At 47.6% G+C, this 22,087-nt stretch overlaps 1 protein-coding gene across 24 annotated transcripts in view; it reads right to left on the reverse strand.

Annotated features, from left to right (window-relative positions):
* LOC137335989 (ice nucleation protein-like) overlaps window positions 1-22,087 on the reverse strand; it is a 489,293-nt gene that overhangs the window by 170,678 nt on the left and 296,528 nt on the right. The window contains exon 1 of one of the 24 annotated variants that reach the window (XR_010966570.1): window positions 11,497-11,630. The exons of the other annotated variants lie outside the window; for them this stretch is intronic. The gene's annotated coding sequence lies outside the window, so the exon portion shown is untranslated. Of the gene's footprint in view, window positions 1-11,496; window positions 11,631-22,087 lie in introns of those variants that run through there. 24 annotated transcript variants of the gene reach the window in all.

The raw sequence follows: 22,087 nt of genomic DNA on the forward strand, positions 1-22,087 counted from the left end.
GGCATTAGCTCACAGGGTTTAACAAGGACTCTTTGAGGTTACTTTATGTTCGTGACTGGGCAATACTTGTTACAATAAGGAGCTGGAAAAACAAAATTGCACAATGTTCTCCTTTTTAGTGCTTTAATAGCAGATATTTTCAGTAAAACATGATTCATGTATTTCTAACATTATAATATTGGTCACAAGCACAATAAGTTTAAATACACTGTGTGCCATTGAACTGGGATGGGAAGCTCTGGGCTAAAGCTACCACTTATGGGGGTTAAGCATTAAACAAAGTCCTCCAGCAATTTATGCCAGTCTACAGGTAAGACCAGGCAACAAAAAATAAACAGTATTCTAATAGTTTGTCACTACCCTTGATGCTTTGGTTGAGAGATTGGGATGAAAACAAAGAAGAGTTCCTTCAGATTTGTGTTTTCTACAAACTGAGACACTGGCACAGCCAATGGTTCACTTCAGATTAAAAGGCAGAAATCCAGGTCTCAAAAAGGTCAGTGCCATCACACTGCAGAATTTAAGGGTATGCAAAAGGGAAACTCTGCCAGGTAACTGTTTGTTTTTAGTTCAATGTTTTTTTTTAGAAGGGTCAGCAGGCCACACACATTCAATATTACTGTGCATAATTTTGTTTCATTCCTGGTTAGTTATTGCAGGTCACCTTACCAGGCAATTGGACCTATTTGAAGTAATTAATGCCTTAATGGCATAATAGCTTAAAGTCGTCAATAGAATCGTGTCCCTTCAGTTTTTATTATCAAATGTAAAAACAGAAAATGCTGGAAACACAGAGCAGGTCAGGCAAGATCTGTGGAGAGAGGAAGGACCTTTCATCATCAACCTGAAACATTAATCCTACCTTCCTCTCTCCACACATGCTGGCTAACCGGCTGAGTGTTTCCAGCATTTTCGGTAGGTAACTTTACCTTGGCGGCAGACCCTCTTTCCATTTGGAGTCAGGTCTTCTGGATCCTGGAGGCAGGATTGACTTGCAAGGGTACTCGTGTGGAAAGGGCGCCCTGGAGTAGGTACCTCATTCCAAAGTAGCTGGGCAAAATATGCATGACACAAAGCACTTAGTCTCGCCCTGTTACAGGTGAACTGCTGTTACAGGTTCGTGAAATATCTCCACTGTCAGACCATGGCATGCTATTCTTTGTAGCTGTAGGGAATATTCTCTGTTGTTGGCTGCAAATGGGCCTACTCCTTCTCCTCTTCCACGATTGGGCCTCTTTGGATGCCAACACTGTGCTACAGACAACAATACTCCTTGAGAATGTGATGGTGCAAGACACCCCTTGATCTGTCCAAGCATCTGAAGCATATCTGTAAGATGTTAGTAGTTTAATTGTTTATTTCCTCCTGGCAGATAGATGGGCCTCATTGTATCTCCGTTCACTTTGAGACCTTACATTAACCAGGTCTCCTGGGAGGCAGCCTTCAGGTCAGCCTTCTCCCTCAAAGAACCCAAGCACAGAGGATTGCCTTCAAAGAAAAGAATCGCCACTGCTGCTAAGAAAGTGACCATTGACCTGTGTTGCTGATCACTGACCAAATGGACATTGATGGAGTGTGGTTCACAAACAGTGTAACATTGGCACTGCTTCGAGGGGTTTGGATGGTCGCGTGGGTGCCAGGATAGGTATTCTTTCCTCTTATGCCACTTCAAAATGAAATATTGCAGTAGAATTGCTATCAAAGCAGTCCCCAGCATCAATCTCACATTGATTGGTAAACAACATTGGACTCTGTACAGTTAGACACTGTGGTAGACTGATATTGTAGGGGCCATTTTACAGATCCCCTCTTAAAATCATAGAATGGTTACAGCACAGGAGGCCATTCGGCCCGTCGAGCCCGTGCCGGCTCTCTACAAGAGCAATCCAGCTAGTCCCACTCCCCCGCCCTTTCCCAGTAGCCCTGCAATTTTTTTCCCTTCAAGTACTTATCCAATTCCCTTTTGAAAGCCACGATTGAATCTGCCTCCACCAACTCCTCGGGCAGTGCATTCCAGATCATAACCACTTCTTTAAGGACCTTCCTGTTCTGCTGAACTCTTGTAAATCTCTTCTTTACTGTTAACTTCTCTGATATTAGAAAGAATGGCTTCGATTTAACCCGCCCCCACTTCCTGCACAGTGGACGGGAGAGGGTGGTGGGAGGGGTTTAAAATATCAGGATCAGGCAACCCAAACCCAACCAGACCACATTTTAAAGTGGTCTCATGCTTTGTGCTCAAATTCCAGCCCCTCTATCCCATCCCTGCACACAAATACAATTGTTTTGTTGAAACATTGTGGTGCTAGACTAAACAGGATCTTTCCCCAAACTGTTTTTGAAATGTGTACTGTAATTTTCTGGTGTTAACCACTAGGAGCAGCAAGTTGATCTGGAAAGGACTTCCTTTACGTAATACCAGCAGCAGTATCCGTGACTTAGTTAAGACAAGGGTTATCAGTCACAGTGAGCCCGACTCCACTCAAGCGGTCACTGCTGTTGTGAGCTGACGGCCTCCCATAACTCTACCCCTGTTGAGAGTCTCTTTATAGCCAGCATTTTTAATCACACTGGAAGTCAGTCACTTGACTGCTAGGCATTGATCCAGCCTTGTACCTGTCCTAAAAAGATGGACAGAATCTTCCACATAAAAAAAGGTGTACTTTTTGGATCACCAGAGTAGCACCATTCCCATCTCTGATAGGTGTGGCCATGTCGCAGAAGGACATTCCAATGCCCTGGAGTGACTGCTGCCACCTTTTACCTTCTCGCCCATGGTTTATAATCGTTCCCTTGAGCTCTAATCTTTGACCTTATCCCACAAGCTCCACCGATTTAGCCCGTATCTTTTTTTTCTCAACAATTGGTGGTGCCTGACACCTTTGTTTTTTGCTAAGGTTTCTTAACTTTTTTCTCTAATACTACAAATAATTATTCTAAAACCAGCAGAATAAGGAACTAACATTGGAGCTGTCAGTGGAGGCTCTGTAAATGGATTCACGTCCCCTAGGCTAGGGAAAGGGGGAAAAAAATCAACAGCCTTTCCATTCCTGATTGCTGTCCAGTGACTTCCAATGAAGGACCACTTGAGTGGGGCCTTGTTTTGGTTAGGCCAATAGAGGCGCTTCACCTGCCTTCCACCACCCATTCTGACACACGAAACATTAACCTTCCTGTACTCTTGTAAGGTGCAGATGGCCTACCTCAAGCATTTTCTGCTCTTATTTCAGATTTCCACCATTTGCAGTTTTATTACAATCACAGGCTGCTGATATTGGTGGAGCCACGCACTTTCGTAGGTCAATGCCCTCAACAGAAACAGGTGGGAAAATTGGGGAAACAAAACAATAGGAAACGTTAAGAACGAAAACAAACATCGCATGAATTAACATTCGGTAAACGTTGGGAACAACGGCACCGAAAATACCCAGGCCACGATCCCAGAGGTTACACCAGGCTGGCTCCTCCAGTGCTGACCCCACAGAGCTTTGCGGGGTCAGTGGAAGGGCATCTAATTCTCACGAGGCCACTAAGGATGCCTCGTCGTCTGCTTGCCTGCTTTCCCATACACCCCCCACCCAACCCCCAGACTCCTTGGAGCCCTCCAAGGCTCCTGTGCAAGGGGGCTGATCCCGATTTATTTTTTTTAATTCTCCAGACATGTCCCTATCTTGGGATTCATCCCCGGCACCCCAATCGAGCCCAGTTCTGCCGAGCTGGTGTGCCTCACCTGGCTCAGTTTACCAGGCCGCTGTCATACGCTGGGTCCCAATTGGGCCGGGGAAGTGGGAACTCCTGGTGTAGGGAGTCCCCATCCAACCCCAGGGCCACCCCCTGGTGTCATTTCCCTTGCAAGATGTGGACGGAGGCTCCACCCCTTACAAGCTGTCCGGAAAATCCTGGAATTGGCGGAGAGCTGGCACAAAACCTGGACCCTGCAATTTTCCAGTGGGTCCTGTCGGAGTTGTAGCAAGAGCCCAAACAATCAATGGTACAATTTTAAAGGGGGTGCAGGAACAGAGAGACCTGGGGGTTTATGTGTACAAATCTTTGAAGATGGCAGGACAGGTTGAGAGAGCGGTTAAAAAAGCATACGGGATCCTGGGCTTTATAAATAGAGGCATAGAGTACAAAAGCAAGGAAGTTATGTTGAAGCTTTATAAAATACTGGATCAGCCACAACTGGAGTATTGTGTCCAGTTCTGGGCATCGCACTTTAGGAAGGATGTAACGGTCTTAGAGAGGGTGCAGAAATGATCTACTAGAATGATTCCAGGGATGAGGGACTTCAGTTACGTGGATAGACTGGAGAAGCTGAGGTTGTTCTCCTTGGAGCAGAGAAGGTTAAGAGGAGATTTGATAGAAGTGTTCAAAATCATGAAGGGTTTAGATAAAGTAAATAAAGAGAAACTGTTCACATTGGCGGAAGGGTCGAGAACCAGAGGACACAGATTGAAGGTGATTGGCAAAAGAACCAAAGGCGACATGAGGAAAAATTTTTTTATGCAGCAAGTTGTTATGATCTGGAATGCGCTGCCCGAGGGGGTGGTGGAGGCAGATTCAATCATGGCTTTCAAAAAGGGAATGAGATAAGTATTTGAAGAGAAAAAATTTGCAGGGCTACAGGGAAAGAGCGGGGGAGTGGGACTAACTGGATTGTTCTTACAAAGAGCCAGCACAGGCTCGATGGGCTGACTGGCCTCCCTTTGAGCTGTAACAATTCTATGATCTGTATTAGTGATGTTGGTTGAGGGATAAATATTGGCCAGGACACCGGCGAGAATTCCCCTGCTCTTCTTCAAGTGGGAGTTGAAGAGTCACGTAAAAGATAAGAGCTGCACCCTTTACATGTGTCAGCAGAGACCTGAGGCTTACAATGGGGGCAAGATTAGAGGGAGAGGAGGCCCTATACTTCTGCACATCGGGGCCATTACCACCGTTACCCTGGGCCTACTGCCATCTTCCAACAGGTGGTCCGGGAGTAGTGGTAATAGGGGGGGGATGGGAGGGAAATTGGATGTGAGGCCTGGCCCCGTCCTCTACCAGCATCTACATGTGGTGGGCAGGGAAGGAGTGATCCCGTAATGGGTGGGAAATCAAGGAGGCAGCGGTAGGCCTCACCCTCCCTCATTGTCTCGATGGTTTCAGGGAGGATAGCAGAGGAAAATCCAACCCTTGGTGTTTCCTGGCCCTAGTTTGTAGTTTGACTACAACAGAGAGAAGCTCCATAGCCAGATTATAGTTGTGTCACAGTAGTAACTAGCACCACACACAGCTTCTTAAAGGGAAACGGATAAACATTTGAATAAGGAAAATTTTAGAGGGACGGCACAGTTGCGATGGGCCGATTGGCGTCATTCTGTGCTGTAATGAGTTCTATGAGTCACTGGTGGGGAGGGGGGAGGGGAGGTCGTTTGTTGCTAAATATCTTACTACTACATTTTAGGGGCATGAGGAAATAAAACATGTGAAGGGTGGAAAATCCTCCGAGGATTAATTTTTTGCAATAAAGTCAACAAAGGTGAATAAGAACTACGTTATACACTTTTGCTGAAGTTAATGATTGGAATATTTTTCACTTCCTCAGTCCTATCACTTATTGCCAGGGCACAGCATAATTTTCCTCATATATTAAGGGGCCTAGTATATCCAGTAGTGTTTGTTGTTTGTACTATTTTTCCCTAACTCCTCCTTTCCTGATGGTAAAGGATTCATAGTGAAGTTTATTTTCCATATAAAACCAGTCCGCTTTTGATACCTAGTCCTGTTGGCCTTTCTTCACGTGTGTGCCCAGGCAATGAGTGTCCTCATTTCACACGCACGCTACACACAGGCACGCATACATACATATACACATACACGCATACATATATATACACATACATACATATTCCCGCAGCAGTAACTCGATAGCAATTAGGAGTGTGAAACCAATTTTTTCATTTCCTATCCCGGGTTAATGAGGCAAACTAACATCCCCACTGCTGCCCTGGTTGAGATGAGCTGACTTAGTGTGGAACCTGAGACCTCATGGGTTTATATGGCCCTGTGGCGCATTACCCATTGAGTCGTCATTGAATATATTTTTTTAAAAATATGAAATACCACATAAACCTCTTTCCTCTAACCTCTTTACGTTGTAAATAAAATTTTGTCAAAGCACACCATTTACTCACGACTCCCATCAGACCCCATTTTCATCTGGAGTTGAGAACTGCTAGTGAGCTTACTGCATCTGTCCCTCTACCGCAGGTTCCCATGGAGGCCGGGCTGGACTGTCAGCCCACAGAAAAGTGCTTCGATTTGGCGTAGCACCAATATGTCAAAGAATCAGAGAGTAGCTCCTTCATTTTATTAAGATTTTTTTTATGTAGATCAGTTTAATTTGCAGCAGAGTCGCTGCATTAATAATTGTGCCTCTAGCAAGTCGTAGGACAGCTCCATTGACATAAACTGATTTAAATTCAGGGCCTCAAGACCGTTGCCAAGATTTTTACTACATACTGCACGACAGCATGTCTTGGATTAGATGAGATGTAGAAGGCTCAACTAGCCATGGTTATGTACATGTTCCTGCCAATAATTATTGAATGAATCATATATAAATCAGAGCACAGACATTTTATTTAAACTTTTACAGTCCCTTGTGCGCAATGGGTAAGACTAAGCCTTCTGCTAAGCTCTAGTGATCTCTCTTTTTCAATTTTAACTTCAGGTTAATTCTCAGCTGTGGATCAGTGGTAGCACTCTCTCCTTTGAGTCAGAAAGTTGTTGGTTCAAGTCCCACAGATGTAGGCACATATCCAGGCTGGCACTTTGGTGCAGTACTGAGGGTGTGCTGCAGTGTCTGAGGTACTGTCTTTCAGATGAGACGTCTGCCTGTTCAGGTCAGGTGGATATAAAAGATCTCTCAGCACCATTCGAAAAGGAGCAAGGAGTTCTCCTCAATGTCCTGGCCAACCTCACCGAAACAGATTAACTGGTGATTTATCTCATTTGCCGTTTGTGGGACCTTGCTCTGCACAGACTGGCTATTACATTTGCCTACAAAACAGCAGTGACTGCACGTCAAAAAGAGGAAGGGTAATTCAATGGCTGTGCCAGTGCTTTGGATGTCCTGAGGATGTGAAAGGTGCTATTTAAATGCAAGTCCGTCTTTCTTTAACCCTTTGGGCACCAGCAGCTCCAGCCAATTATATGCATTGAGCTGCTTATTTTAACAAGATTTTACCTCACATGATGTTGAAAGATCCCCTAAGTAATGATGCTATTGAGGTGCCAGGAGTATTTTTAATACTGTAGTAGCAATGCTATATTACTAATAAAGAGAAAAGAAAGAAAGACTTGTATTTAAATAGTGCCTTACATGACCTCAGGACATCCCAAAGCTCTATACAGCCAATGAAGTTCTTTTGAAGTGTAGTTACTGTTGTAATGCAGGAAACACAGCAGCCAATTTGTGCACAGCAAGGTCCCACAAACAGCAATGTTGAAATGACCAGATAATCTGTTTAGTGATGTTGGTTGAGGGAAAAATATTGGCCAGGACATCGGGGAGGACTCCCCTGCTCTTCTTCGAAAGAGTGTCATGGGATTTTTTTACATCCACCTGAAAGGGGCCTCATTTTAATGTCTCATCCAAAAGGCAGTGACAATGTAGCGCTCCCTCAATACTGCGCTGAAGTGTCAGCCTAGATCTTGTGCTCAAGTCTTTGGAATGGGACTCAAACCCACAACCTTCTGACTCAGAAGCGAGAGTGCTACCACTAGGTCACGGCCGACACGCTTTTCATAGAATCATAGAAAGGTGACAGCACGGAAGGAGTCCACGCCGGCTCTATGCAAAGCAATCCAGCTAATCCCACTCCCCCGCCCTTTCCCTGTAGCCCTGCAAATTTTTTTCTTTCAAGTGCTTATCCAGATCCCTTTTGAAGGCCATGATTGAATCTGCCTCCACCATCCCCTGGCAGTGCATTCCAGATCATAACCACTCACTGTGTAAAAAAGCTTTTCCTCATGTCACCTTTGGTGCTTTTGCCAATCACCTTAAATCTCTGTCCTCTGGTCCTTGACCCTTCCGCCAATAGGATCAGTTTCTCTCTATCTCCTCTGTCTAGACCCTTCATGATTTTGAATACCTCTATCAAATCTCCTCTCAACCTTCTCTGTTCCAAAGAGAACAACCCCAGCTTCCCAGTCTATCCACGTAACTAAAGTCCCTCATTGGTTTTAAACCAATGTTAAATAAAAATACAGTATTAAAACATTATTTCTGCTCCTCTGATTTCTGTGTGCCCCCCTATCCTTCAACCTGGGTTCTCAATTAGTAAAATTTGGCCCTTGATTGTCTATAAATGTTTTTCGAAGCCAATATTAGGGAGCTATGTATTATGTTTTGACCTACTTACGTCATTCTGGACCTGGTTATGATTTGCAGGCTAACAGTCACAAGCTGGAGTACCCGAAGGAACTTGTCCGCAACCCATGGTGCAGTGGGGTCCTTTCACTTCTGGACAGTTTGAAGACAGCCCCTGACTAAGAGCAACAAATCTCATCTTTCTGTTCGCTGTATGGGGTGTACGTTTCAACCTGTTCTAGTGGGCTTGACTCTACAGCACAAATCTGGGCATAATTTAGCACATGTTGGCGCTAAATTAGCAATCTCACTCAGAAAAACTAAAAGGATGGCTGGTGTGGGAAACAGAAATCGCCCTACTGAAGTTGAGATTGCGCTTGTGGAATTACCAATGAGGCACAATGAGCATTATCCTGGTTATATCCATGCTGTATATGACCCAAGAGCATCTGATGCTGACTCAGAGAGTAAACAGAGACTTGATTTATTTTAATATGTATATATTTTTATTTGCTCTCAGGATGTGGGCAATGCTGGCGAGGCCACATTTATTGACCAACATGCGCAGTGCCATCGAATTTCTAGGCCTAATAGTCAACCCAGATAGTGGGACTGGAGTCACGTGTAGGCCGGACCAGGGTAGAACATTCACGTGTCAGTTGGGTTTAAGAACATAGGAACAGGAGTAGGCCATTCAGCCCCTCGAGCCTGTTCCGCCATTCAATTAGATCATGGCTGATCTGTATCTTAACTCCATCTACCCGCCTTGGTTCCGTAACCCTTGCCTAACAAAAATCTGTAAATCTCAGTTTTTACATTTTTAATTGACCTAGCTTTAACAGTGTTTTGGGGGAGAGGGTTCCAGATTTCCACTACCCTTTGTGTGAAGAAGTGCTTTCTAGACAATCCAGCTCTAATTTTAAGGTTATACCCCCCTTGTTCTGGACTCTCACACCAGAGCAAATAGTTTCTCTCTCTCTACCCTATCAAATCCTTTAATCATCTTAAACACCTCAATTAGATCACCCCATAATCTTCTATATTCAAGGGAATATAGAAGCCTCGTCTATGTAACCAGTCCTCATAATTTAATCCTTTTAGCCCCGGAATCATTCTGGTGAATCTGCACTGCACCCTCTCCAAGGCCAATATATCCTTCCTGAGGTGCAGTGCCCAGAATGGAATAGAGTACTCCCGGTGGGGTCTAACCAGAGCTGTTACAGCTGTAGCATAACTTCCTCCCCTTTGTATTCCAGCCCTCTTGAGATAAAGGCCAACATTCAATTAGCCTTTTCAATGATTTTTCATACCTGTCCACTAGCTTTTAGTGATTTCTCTGCTCATCCACAGTTCCTAACTTCTCACCATTTAGAAAATACTCTGATCTATCTTTCTTAGGTCCAAAGTGGATGACCTCACACTTTCCCACATTGAACTCCATCTGCTGCAGTTTTGCCCACTCACTTAATCTATCAATGATTCCCTTTGCAACTTTCTGCTCCCATCTACACTATTTACTGTGCCACCTAACTTAGTGTTGTCAGCAAACTTAGATATACGGCTCTCTCTTCCTTCATCCCAGTCATTTATAAATATAGTGAAAAGCTGCGGCCCCTGTACAGATCCCTGGGGGACACCACTAGTAACATCCTGTCAATTTGAGTACAGACCTTTTATCCCTACTCTCTGTCTCCTACCTAGTAACCAATTCCCCGTCCAAGCCAATAGGTTGTCTCCAATTCCATGTGCTCTCATTTTTGTGAGCTGTCTCTTATGTGGAACCTTGTTGAAGGCCTTCTGGAAGTCCATATGAATAACATCCATAGACATTCCTTTATCTACCACATTAGTAACCCCCTCAAAAAATTCCACTAGGTTCCTTAGACATAACTTACCCTTTACAAATCCATGCTGGCTCTCTCTAATCAGCTCATATTAGTCCTCATATTGGGATGTGGGCAATGTGGGCAATGCTGGCTATAAGTGTCGTAAGTGAATTATCCTTAGCACCTCTGGGTGAGACTAACTCATGTACAATTTTGTAGGCTCAAGACTTTTAGAAATGACTGCAAACTCATTCAGCCACGAGAGGGGGTAATTTTCATCCTACATTCTGAGGTTGACCCAACCCTTTTTTCAGCGTTCAAAGGACAGTGTTTATGTGAAAGGGACTGATAAAATGGTCCCAATCATACACGCACAGAAGATTGGGCCTCCACTTCCTAATTCAGCCTCCATGGTCCTATGGAGAGCATAGCATTGGACAGTCAATAAGCATGAAGAGCAATATATAGAGGTTTGTCTGGAGTAACTTCCCAAAGCTTGAGGAAAATCTAAAAGAAAAAAAATGCTGGAAACACACTGCCTCTGACAAAGAAGAGCAGGCTCTGATGAAGGATCCCACAGCCTCGTTTTTCAGATGTGCATTTCTAATATTTTCTGTTTTTATTACAGCAAAAATCCCATTACAGTCCCCACCACTTAAAACGTCCACGTTTAAAACAGGCAGTCACTTATATTGGCCAAAGAGCACTAACCATTCGCTGTTTGCATTAATGTCAATTTCAAAGTTTCCGGTTACAACATCTTAAGTGCTCCGTTTATTTCGGGCAGAATCAGCTTGCACACTAATTCACTCAACCAGGCAATAATCAGCCCACTAGACTGGCACGAACCGCTGTTACCACTTTAGATCAAACTAGAACAGGAGTGTTAGCTGCTCAGTGACTGAAGGAGTGAATCAAACCATCAGCATTAAAGTGGTGGAGCTACATACACAGGAAAAATAAACTACGTGACTTTTCATAACGTATATGAAATACAGAGAGCCTCCAAGATCCCAACTGTTCTGTGAGATCAAAGATTAACATAGTACAAGACGAAGACTAATAGCCAAATGACTGCACGAGCTAATGAAGTTGAAGTGTTTGTTTAATGTAATTGTTTTTACCTTTTGGTCAGACAACTACTCATACAGAAATATTTTATATTGTTTTGCACTTTCTCATTTTGTTATAAATATATCAGTGTTTTAATCTCACTGTGATTCAGAAAGTGATGGTAACGGTCACCATAATGGCTCGGAATTTGCTCTGAGCGCCAATCGAACGGCGCCCGCCGCTCCTTAGATTTAAACTTACCCACAAACGATCCACAGACTTTAGTGCGGGAACGTCCTCTAATGCTGAGCTGCAAAAAGTGCAACGTCTTCTCCCGGGCATCTGTGAGCTGTGTGAGTGGGGAAAGGATCTCTGTGTCCCTTCAAACAATCAGATTGGAGCATCCTCGGCAAGCAATTCAATGTAAAATCAGTTAGAGAAAGCAAAATAAAGAGAGGGTAAGAAATATTGAATTAAAAGACAGAGATAAAAGAGACAGAAATAAAAAGTAAAAAAATTAAAATTAAATGTTTTAAATTTTTTTTTAAATCCCCAACAACAATTAAAATCGGAAGGAATGAGAGTCCACATTTTTAAAAGTTAATTTTCAGTGCCAGAGAGGTTGTTTGGCAGTTATTAATAATTCCCACACCATCAAAAGTTAGTTTGGACCTAAAAAAACCCCAGCGTACCTTTTTATGTGTAGATTAGTTCATTTCCAGCTGGGCAGTGCAGCAACTTTGTGCTGGTCCATTCATTTCACTGGCAAGATCTCCTTCCCGCGCAGCTTTCAAACGAGCAGGGAATCTCGGAGAGCAACTTCCGGATTTGCGCATTTGACTGCGCATTATGTGCTTGCCGGAAGTTGCTCTTCCATTTGCCCTGAAATAACGATGAGCGCTGTTCAGCTCTCCGTTATCTTTGGAGCAAGTTCCGGGCCAATATCGGTCAAACATTATACCGACCATTGCATACAGCGAGCAATCCGCATTCCCACTAACTTGCCCGCTATAAGCAGTGGGAACTGTACGTTACTCAGGGAAAAAAAATTATTAAAAAGTACCCAACAAAAACAAGCCGAGTGGGTTGAAGAGTTCAAACACATCACAAACCATGCTTTTAAAAAAAGAACTGGAAATGCTACATTGATTAAAGGCTGTTTTACTGACTGAATACAAACACGAATAAATTATGGTTTATTTGGTGGACGTAAGTCAATTTACTATTTCTCGGGCCAAGTTAGCTTCAGCCACAGTGAAAGTCGCACGATGCCTGCCAAAGATTTAAAGTGTCAGGGTTATCTATCTTAGCAAAGTGAGATCCACATTCAGTCAAAGATGGAGTATCTGCCAGATTTCATTGATTCCTGCCAGTTTGTACGCATCAGTTAGTGTAAATCCCATTTACAGATAACAAATACAACACTGCACGGACCAAGTGCCAGCGCTTTCAAGAGTTCCGGCCATGGCAATTGTTTGTACTTGCTTCTTTACTATGTCATGGCTAATCAACACTTTCATCTCTCTCTCTCTTTCTCTCTCTCTCTCTCCAGTGCCAATCCACACAGCAGATAACAAGTATTACAGCATCTTGCTCCTGCTAAATGGGCCAGCTGACCGCTAAACATGGCAAGTCCGAAATCTACCACCAAAATTTCAAGTGAAAATTGTTGCTATGACTAGAAACACCTCAAATGTCCTTACAACTCCCAAAGGTTTGAAATTGTTTATTTAGATTTTGTATTAAAATGTCTACTGACCTACAGTTCAGCTGAGGTCACTTCCCCAAAATGTTAGTGCAGAATCTCTTTTAAATAAATATAATAACTAAACACCCCTTAGTTCTGGCTGCTTCCTTGTGATGGACAGTAAGCTGAGGTCAGGCATGGTGCTAACTAGCATAGTGAGACTATTACTTTGAGATTGAGCAAAGCACTAATGAAAGAAAGACTTGCATTTATACAGTGCCTTTCATGACCTCAACTCATCCCAAAGCCAATGAAATACTTTTGAAGTTTAGTCACTGTTGTAATATAGGAAATGAGGCAAGCAATTTACACACAGCAAGGTCCCACAAACAGCAATGTGATAATGATCAGACAATCAGTTTTTAGTGAAGTTGGTTGAGGGATAAATATTGGCCAGGACATTGGGGAGAACTCCCCTGCTCTTCTTCAAAATAGTACCATGGGATCTTTTATGTCCACCTGAGACAACATCTCATCCATAAGACGGCAACTCCGACAGTGCAACACTCCATCAGTTCTGCATTGAAGTGTCAGCCTCGATATTGTACTCCAGTTTCCATAGTGGGACTTGAACCCACAACCTTCGAACTCAGAAACGAAAGTGCTACCATTGAGCCATGGCTGACAGTGGGTAAAAATGGGATCCTGGTGGACCATGATGGACATTGCATTGCCCACTAATAGAATTTGAGGAATCCGGTGCTGGACCAGGAGGGACCGGACAGATATTCACTGCTAGACCATGTAAAGATGCAAGACAGAAAGAGGAGAGAGAGAGAGAGAGCGAGCCGAGCGCGGGATCAGCGATAAAAGGAGGAGAGAGAGAGGAGAGAGAGAGAGCAGAGCGCGGGATCAGCGATAAAAGGAGTGAGAGAGGAGAGTGAGAGAGAGAGAGAGAGCAGAGCGTGGGATCAGCGATAAAAGGAGGAGAGAGAGAGGAGAGAGAGAGAGCAGAGCGCGGGATCAGCGATAAAAGGAGTGAGAGAGGAGAGTGAGAGAGAGAGAGCAGAGCGTGGGATCAGCGATAAAAGGAGGAGAGAGCGGAGTGTGGGATCAGCGATAAAAGGAAGAGTGAGAGAGGAGAGTGAGAGAGAGAGAGAGCAGAGCGTGGGATCAGCGATAAAAGGAGGAGAGAGCGGAGTGTGGGATCAGCGATAAAAGGAGGAGTGAGAGAGGAGAGAGGAGGGTCCATTCTGGGCGATGCGCTAACATCCGGTGCCTGACAGACCTTAAAGGTGCAGGCACATTTCCAATGGCAGATATACAGCCAAGTAGGAGAAGGGAGAATGGCATCGCGAGTAGCTGCACCAGCGAGACAGTGGGCTCCAAGATTCTCGGACGATGCTCTGGAGGCCCTGGTGGAAGGCGTGGACCAAAGGAGGGCAGCATTGTACCCGCAGAGTGGCCGGAGACCCTCTAGACGACAGCTGCTTAGGCATTGGCAGGCTGTGGTGCAGGAGGTGAATGCTAGGAGCATTGCACCATGAACGTGGGTGCAATGCCACAAGAAATTTAATGATTTGACACAAGGGGCCTGATTTTACCAGGCCTGCGGGTTTCCGGCGGGTTGGGTTTCGGGTGCGTGGCCTCCGCGCCCGGTGAAATTAGTGGGTTGCCCGCTCGATCGTAGCAGGCAATCCACTAATTGGAATCACTTACCTGCTCCTCCGGGGTCCGCGATGCTGGTCTGCGCGTCGGGCGGGCTGCGCATGCGCAGTAAGATCTGTCAGCTGGAGGCTCTCTAGTTAAAGGGGCAGTCCTCCACTGACAGATGCTGCAACCAATGGAACAAATTACAGCATGGAGCAGCCCAGGAGGAAGGCTGCTCTCAGTTTAATGATGCCTCACCCCAGGTATCATCAGATGGGGTGAGGAGGAGGGGGGGGACAGAGTTCTTCCACCCGGCAGGTGGGAGGAAGCAGCCTGCCTCTGCCACCAAGAAGGCCTGGCTCGAGGTGGCAGAGGGGGTCACCTGCACCACCAACATATCGCCCACCTGCATACAGTGCAGGAGGCGCTCCAATGACCGCAGTAGGTCAGCCACAGTGAGAACACGTAGTCTTTCCCCTACACTCCGTCTGCCACAACACTGCCCCCACCCCACATCTCCTTCGGCACCGCCAACACTACTCTGTCACATCACCCCTCATACCCACTCAAACCTCATCCTCATCTTACCTGCACCTACTCACCTCGCCAGTACTCATCCCGCCACTACCACTCAACCCAATCCTCATACAATCTCATGGCTCTATCCCATACTCACCCTCTCATGCATCTCTCTCACGGTCAGCCTCACTCAACCTGCCACCACCTGTGCTGCAGCCACAGGGCATGCATCACATATGTGCAGTAGGCAGCGTAAGGCAAACGTGTCGTGAGCATGAAGGGGATGCACAAGGGTGTCTGAGGGTTTGCCATGGGTGTTACTTATATTGAATTTCAGAGCAACAAACATCACACATTATATTGGCACCACCACTGCCATGTCTCCGCGAATCCTGTCTGTTGTGTGCAATAATGTCCGCTCCTGGGTATCACTATGAGGACCCACCACTGATGCCACCCATTGTGTTACTACAGAGTAGGTGCAGGTGTATTTGCAGGGCTCTTCCGCGCAGACGACTGAGAGACATCGGCGGTGTACCCGGCTGCACTCTGGAAGGATGCGGAGGAGAAGTTGTGGAGGGCAGTGGTGACTTTGGCAGCGACAGGTAAGCAGATGGTGCTGGGGCCAGCCAGGAGCAGCTCGGCATGAAAGAGGCTGCAGATGTCCACGGCTACATGTTGAGTGACTCTGAGCCTCCGTGTGCACTGCTGCTCAGAGAGGTCCAGGAGGCTGAGCCTCCGTCTGTGGACCCTATGGCGAGGGTAGTGCCCTCTGCGATGCATCTCTCTCTGCGGTAGCCCTCCCTCCTGCTGTACAGGTGGATGTGTCACAGCACTCTGTTGTGGAGCTCCACGTGTCAGAGGTGGATGGCGTGGCTGGTGATGCCGTTCGCCCTCCGAGGAGGTCATGACTGCAGCTACGGCGGCCCCCATCCGCAATATGTACATCTGAGGGGGTCCGCAAGGTAGGCACATGTCTCCGAACCCCGGGGTGAGTGTGCAGGTTGGTGACTTTGACAGTCAGGAGGAGGGTGGTGGAGGCCACACTTTGTCCCAAGTGACAGAGCGGCCTCCTGCAATGGGTGGGGGTCTCCCCCCCCGACATGTCAAATGGACCTTTGCAGCTGCCACAGGCTGACGGCTGCAACACGTCCAGTTTAACTAGGACTGTTTCCCCCAGTGTGTGAAACAGTCCCATGTTTCCCCAAAATCACACACAGTCCCTTAATCAGGTCAGTTAATGACCTGAACAAGCAAAATAAATAACCTCAAGTGGCATCCCGCTGGCTTTAATTGCCTGCGGGATTCCCACCAGCGGGGGCCACGCACGCACCCCCGCACGTCATCGGGGAACCCGGAAGTGGGCGGGATCGTGGCGCGATCCGGTCACGTGACTGGATATCGGGATTTTCGGGGCCCCCCCCCGCTGGAAACCCACAGGAAACCAGACGGTAAAATCGAGCCCAAGTGGTCAAGGCGAGTGTCAAGTGGCACGTCCTACCAACTGCACCAATACTCCATGCACGACACCTCCTGTCACCCACCCACCCACCAACAAATACTGCCCATCCATGCGCAATGCTGCATCTCACCCGCACACTGTACACACTTGCAGGCCACACAACCACCACTCAAGTCACACAAACTGGCAGCTAATCGACCATGACAGGCACAGCATCCACACACCTTACAGGACACTCGCTGACACACTGTCCTCTGTCTTGCAGGAGAAGATGGTGTATAACACCCACCAGCAGGAGGGACCTGAGGCTGGACCGGCACGTCCACACCCCCCACAGGAGACGATGCTGCGGATCATAGGACGGGCCGTCACTGCAGCCATCACAACGCGCCGCGCTGGAGGTCCCGATGAAGGGGGTCTCTGCTTATCTAATGCTCCTTCTCCTTTTCCACATCTCCCTTCTCCCATAATTTTTCTGACTCATGTGCTGCAGCTACTGTCAGCATGCACGTCTTACTTGCTCCTCTCCCCACTCCACAACTCAACCTGTTTCCCTTTGTCATTGCAGATACCCAAGAACACATGATGGCACCAACTGAGGAGGAGGAAGAGGACACTGAAGCCACACCGTCACTCGATCTGACACTTGCTTCCACCAGCTCAGAGACTGACACTGCGTGTCCTTTAGAGGTTAGGTTAGAGGAGGGATCTGCTCGTGGTGAGACACCGAGAACAAGTGCGCAGGAGCCGGGGCGGGGGGAACGGATACCACAGGTGTCAGCTCACCAGAGGGCGAGGTCACTCACTACTTCTGCTGCAGAGGAGTCAGATGAGGACTTCGATGGGCCAGGCTACAGAAGATGGCTGATGGGCGTACACCATCAAATGCCTGGGGCACTGGAAAGCCTACCAGAAAGCCTGCGCACGATGAGAAGGGGCATGGAGGAGCCCAGCTCCAATTTGGCACAGGGCTTTGTGCAGAGCTTGGAGCCCAACCTTACACACATGGAATGGGTGGTCATCTCCATCAGCACACCTGTCGAACCCACCCTGAGGCAGTGTCTGATGACTGATGTCACAGCTTCCACTGCAGCACAAACACCTGCCATCCAAGGTCTGACTGCTGCCTTGGAAGCTCAGACTGCTGCTATCCTGGGGTCTGGGGACCACTGTGGAACAGGGTTTCCAGGGCGTCACAGCAATCCAGAAATCCGTTCTCCAGCTGATCACCAGGAGTGCTGAGGCACCGCCCCGGGAGAGTGGCAGTGGCGCCATGGCAGTCGGACCTGCTGTCCTCTCTCAGGAGGACAGCCTTCCTGCTCCCACCCCTGCAACTCCGCCAGTGCCCCTGTTGTTACCTCTCGGCCAGCCAGGCCAGACTGCTGCAGCCTCTGCTGGGATGGTGCAGTCTGAAGCCAGGCCCTCCAGGCCCAGAGCTGATCGAGGTCATACTCCAAGGCCATCTGGACATTCCTCAATTGAAGACCAGCAGCCTTCTACCCCCATGCTCCAGCCACAGGGAAAGCACCTCATAGGAGCACTAGGATAGGTAAAGGCACACGAGCAACAGGCACTAAGGGAATGCACAAGGGTGAATAGTTCTGTTCTGTTTGCATATTTTCATTTATTAATCCATAAATGAGAGTTTGATTTTGCATTTGGTGGTGGTTTTTATTCATGCAATGAGCTGAGAGGGAAACCAATGTGTAATCAGATAGAGGGCGATTTGATTGTCTCGTGGGAGGGGAAAGGTGGGGAATGTAGGACAGTTGGTGAGTTGGGGGATGTAGTTCCAATTATTGATAGCAGGCACGGATCAGGCGAGCATGCAGAGCCCTTGCAGACAAGGCGTGTGGTTCCTGCTGCACACTTGCGTCTTCCTCCACCTCCTCTTCCGGCTCCACCTCCTCCTCCTCCTCCTCCTCCTCCTCAGCCTCTTCCTCCTTCTGCTCCTCCACCTCTTCCTCCTTCTGCTCCTCCTCCACCTCTGGCTCAGGATCTTCTGCAGTGATTGGTGGCAAAGGCTGGTCCCTCATGATGGCGAGGTTGTGCAGCGTGCAACAGACAACCACAAATCTGCCCACCTGCTCAGGGCAGTACAGCAGGGCTCCTCCAGACCGGTCCAGGCAGCGAAAGCGTTGTTTGAGGCCGCCTATGGTGTGCTCCACGATGTTGCTTGTCGCAGCATGGCTCACATTATAGGCCTGCTGTGCACGTATGCGTGGGTTCCTGACCGGTGTCATGAGCCACAGCGTGAGAGGATAGCCCTTGTCGCCCAGTAGCCAGCCTTTGACTTGCCGAGTCGGGTGAAAGATAGCTGGCACGTTGGACTGCATGACGAAGGTGTCGTGATTGCTCCCAGGGTAGCGGGCATTGACCTCCATGATTCGATGCGTGTGGCCACACACCAGCTGCACGTTGAGGGAGTGGAAGCCCTTTCGGTTGGTGAAGATGGCTGAGTTGATGTGCGGGGCATGCAGGGCAATATGTGTGCAGTCAATGGCATCCTGCACCATGCGGAAGCCAGCAATGCGAGCGAACCCCTGTGCTCGCTCGTTCTGATTGTCTCTGTGGAGAGGGAAGGTGATGAACCTGTTCCTCATGTGGTACAGTGCATCTGTAACCGCCCTTATGCAGCAGTGCACTGCATACTGCGAGATGTTGCACATGTCGCCAGTAGAGGCCTGAAATGATCCTGAGCTGTAGAAATTCAGCAGCACGGTGACCTTCACAGCCACAGGCAATGCTGTCCTTGCCCTGCTCTGAGGCTGCAGTTGTGACCGCACCAGTTGACAGATCTCGGTCACGGCTTCCTCGGTGAACCTCAGGCATCGAATGCAATCCTCCCCGGTCATGTTGAGGTAAGAGAATTGGTCCCTGAAGGCCCTCATTGGGTAGGGCCTCCTGCTCAGTGCCCTGCGCCTCCTCATCCTCCATCTCCTTGCAGCTTGACCTGCTATGCGTAGCCTCCCAGTCGTGCTCCATGTCCAGCGGGAGCTCTAGCAGACCACCCATGGTTGCCAGGAATGGTGTTCCACCAGGGTTGTACCTTTCCGACCCATAAGGCAGTACCTGCAAAAGCATCTCAAATGTAGTCTAGGAACTCTCAGTAAGAATAGAGAGCTTCAAAAAACACTTCCTACTCCACCAGCAGCCAGAAGCAATAATCCAGCAACTAACCTGCAACACCTGCATGGCCCCTTTAAATAGCGCTGGCTGGGGGTCCTTCAGGCACTGTAAGAAACGTTTAGATGGTCGGGGATAAGACTGTGCGTTGAGTTGAGCGTTAAGGTCCAAAATTGTGTGTATCACTTTAAATCAGCGTTGCTCACTGATTGCGGCCATTTTCTCCCTACTTTATTGCGTCCGGGATTAGTGCATGCGCTAAATCCTATACCAAGATGGCGTCTGGCGCACGTCACGCAGAAAACGTGCGTGCGCATCCAAGATGCCATCTTGGATTTGGAGAGGCCATGTAGCGCCGAAACAACGGGTGCTACACCGCCCAATGTAGCGCCCTTAAAGTTCATTTTTGTTAAGTTCAGTTAATATAATAAATCAAGGCATGGCAGGGCACTTCAGTCCCGTCGAATGTGCATCCTATGCCATGTGGGAACTCCAGGACGTTTCTGTGTCCTGGACAACCACAGGTGCAGGAAGTGTTGTCAGCTGGAGGAGCTCAAGCTCCAGATTTTGGAGCTTGAGCAGCAGCTGGTGTCACTGCAGTGCATCCATGAGGCTGAGAGCTACGTGGATAGCACGTTCCTGGAGGTGGTCACTCCGCAGCTTGAGAGTGCAGGCAGAAAGGGACTGGGTGACCGCCAGGCAGACAAGGAGGAGCAGGCAGGCAGTGCAGGAGTCCCCTGAGTGCATCTCGCTCTCTAACTAGTATGCAGTTCTGAATACTGGTGAGGGAGAGGGTTCCTCTGCGGAATGCAGCCAGAGCCAAGTGCACCATGGGTGGCTCAGCTGTACGGGGAGGGGAGGGGGGAGGAGGAGGAAGGTCAGGAGAGCAATAGTGATAGGAGATTCTATAGATAGGGGAACAGACAGGCATTTCTGCAGCCGCAGACAAGATTCCAGGATGGTATGTTGCCTCCCTGGTGCCAGAGTCAAGGATGTTACCGATCGGCTGCAGAACATTCTGGAGGGGGAGGGTGAACAGCCAGAGGTCGTGGTCCATATCGGTACCAATGACATAGGTAGAAAGAGGGATGAGGTCCTGCAGGCAGATTTTAAGGAGTTAGGAAAGAGATTAATAAGCAGGACCTCATAGGTAGTAATCTCCAGATTACTCCCGGTGCCACGTGCCAACAGGTATAGAGATAGGAGGATAGAGAAGATGAATGTGTGGCTGGAGAGATGGTGCAGGAGGGAGGGCTTTAGGTTCCTGGGGCATTGGAATAGGTTCTGGGGTCAGTGGGACCTGTATAAGCCAGACAGGTTGCACCTCAACAGGGCCGGGACCAATATCCTCGAATCGGGCCAGGACCTACTCCGTTAATGGTAGGGCGTTGGGGAGAGTTATAGAACAAAGAGATCTAGGAGTACAGGTTCATAGCTCCTTGAAAGTGGAGTCACAGGTGGATAGGGTGGTGAAGAAGGCATTCAGCATGCTTGGTTTCATTGGTCAGAACATTGAATGCAGGAGTTGGGATGTCTTGTTGAAGTTGTACAGGGCATTGGTGAGGCCACACTTGGAGTACTGTGTACAGTTCTGGTCACCCTATTATAGAAAGGATATTATTAAACTAGAAAGAGTGCAGAAAAGATTTACTAGGATGCTACCGGGACTTGATGGTTTGACTTACAGGGAGAGGTTAGACAGACTGGGACTTTATTCCCTGGAGAGTAGGAGGTTAAGGGGTGATCTTATAGAAGTCTATAAAATAATGAGGGGCATAGATAAGGTCGATAGTCAAAATCTTTTCCCAAAGGTAGGGGAGTCTATAACGAGGGGGCACAGATTTAAGGTGAGAGGGGAGAGATACAAAAGGATCCAGAGGGGCAATTTTTTCACTCAAAGGGTGGTGAGTGTCTGGAACGAGCTGCCAGAGGCAGTAGTAGAGGCGGGTACAATTTTGTCTTTTAAAAAGCATTTGGACAGTTACATGGGGAAGATGGGTATCGAGGGATATGGGCCAAGTGCAGGCAATTGGGACTAGCTTAGTGGTATAAACTGGGCGACATGGACATGTTGGGCCGAAGGGCCTGTTTCCATGTTGTAACTTCTATGATTCTATGATTCTATCCTCGCGGGGGCGTTTGCTAGTGCTGTTGGGGAGGGTTTAAACTAGCTTGGCAGGGGGATGGGAACCTGAGCATAGATTCAGAAGGGAGAGAAGCAGAGCTGGAAATGGAAGGCAGAAAATTAGTAAGGGAGTTTGGAAGGCAGAGGAAACAAAGGTTAGAAAATAGACAACAAAGGAGTTTGGCAGTGCTTAATGGTATATACCTCAATGCCAGGAGTCTAGTAAATAAGGCAGATGAGCTGAGGGCACAAATAGACATGTGGAAGTGCGATATCTTAGCTA

This window comes from Heptranchias perlo, chromosome 2 (assembly GCF_035084215.1).
Source record: "Heptranchias perlo isolate sHepPer1 chromosome 2, sHepPer1.hap1, whole genome shotgun sequence".
NCBI classification, from domain to species: domain Eukaryota; kingdom Metazoa; phylum Chordata; class Chondrichthyes; order Hexanchiformes; family Hexanchidae; genus Heptranchias; species Heptranchias perlo.